Source organism: Macrobrachium rosenbergii, chromosome 13 (genome assembly GCF_040412425.1).
Source record: "Macrobrachium rosenbergii isolate ZJJX-2024 chromosome 13, ASM4041242v1, whole genome shotgun sequence".
Classification (NCBI taxonomy): domain Eukaryota; kingdom Metazoa; phylum Arthropoda; class Malacostraca; order Decapoda; family Palaemonidae; genus Macrobrachium; species Macrobrachium rosenbergii.
Window position 1 is genome coordinate 28,079,792 of NC_089753.1, and position 1,621 is coordinate 28,081,412.

Genomic DNA, 1,621 nt, shown 5'->3' on the forward strand with positions numbered 1-1,621 from the left:
ACTATTTTCATCAGCGCGTAGCTGGTGGATCAAGTTTCCTAAGGACATGGAAAGCTTTCTCTTTATTTCAGTTTTATTAATATATATATATATATATATATATATATATATATATATATATATATATATATATATATATATATATATATATATATATATATATATATATACACTAGAAAAATACAAATACAAATAAATGGAAATAAATGACCTAAGAATATTCAAGTTGCCTAGTAACATACGTTTAAACAACTCTGAACTACCCAAACTGTTTATTGAAACTCCCAACAGTTCAGAGATTGTGCCACAAAGGATGCCGTGGCGCCGGATAACCTTTATCGGGGCACACAGATGCCAAGAATACCCTCCGGTTTCAACAGCAGGTGGCGGGAGAGCTGAACAAAAACATCCGCTGCGGGTATGACACGCAAGACAAGTCTGTCGGCCATGCGCCGAATGTCGCAACCCACCTTGGACCAGTTGATTCCGGTTTTGGGAAACTCTGATGAAAATATAATATGGCGTGTCGTGAGGTTTTGTTTCGCGTTATTTCTACGCATAAAGCAGGAGTGATTGCTCTATATACATAGATTAAAGGCCCCGTTTTCTGCGAGTTATCGATTCTTCCTGAGGATGTTTTTATTGGGACTTCTGAAGTTCAAGCGAAGATGCAGTATATTGCTTCCCTAATAATACTATTCTCTTGCATCTTAAAACATTTTTATCTGTTTATTAATTATTTTAATAACTGAGATCTCTTCTTTCTGTATTTCTCTTTACCTCCTCTTACTTCTTCCTAATTAATACCATGATATTCTTTGGAAGCTTGAATTTCAAGACAGTGACCCCTTTGGTGGACTTGTTCCATACGAAAAGGGTTCATCTTCTAAATAATAATAATAATAATAATAATAATAATAATAATAATAATAATAATAATAATAATAATAATATTGACGATGATTTCAAGTTAATGACCCCTTTCATGGGACTGTTTCATATGATTAAGGTTCGTCTTCTGGATAATAATAATAATAATAATAATAATAATAATAATAATAATAATAATAATAATAATAATAATAATAATAATAATAATTTCAAGTCAATGGCCCATTTGGTGGGATTTGTTCCAAATGAATAGGGTTCTTCTTCGTAATAATAATAATAATAATAATAATAATAATAATAATAATAATAATAATAATAATAACGGCATCAGGATCACAGATAAGAAACAAGTAAAAATTGCGCAGAAATTTCTTCGGCGCAATCGAGTTTTCTGCACATTGTATAATCAAGGCAACTGAAAATAGATCTTTCGGTGGTCTCGGTATAATGCTGTATGAGCCGCGGCCCATGAAACTTTAACCACCCATATCGTTGCCAGAAGCTAAAAAGTTAAGTATACCTTAGTTTTACCAGACCACTGAGCTGATTAACAGCTCTCTATATATTTTACGTTGCCAGGAGCAACGACCTAATGGCTAAACATTAACGAGAAATGAAGCACGATTAAATAAAATAAAAAAAACTACTGAAGCGAGGCGGCTGCAATTTGGTATGTTTGATGATTGGAGGGTGGATGATCAACATACCAATTTGCAGCCCTCTAGCCTCA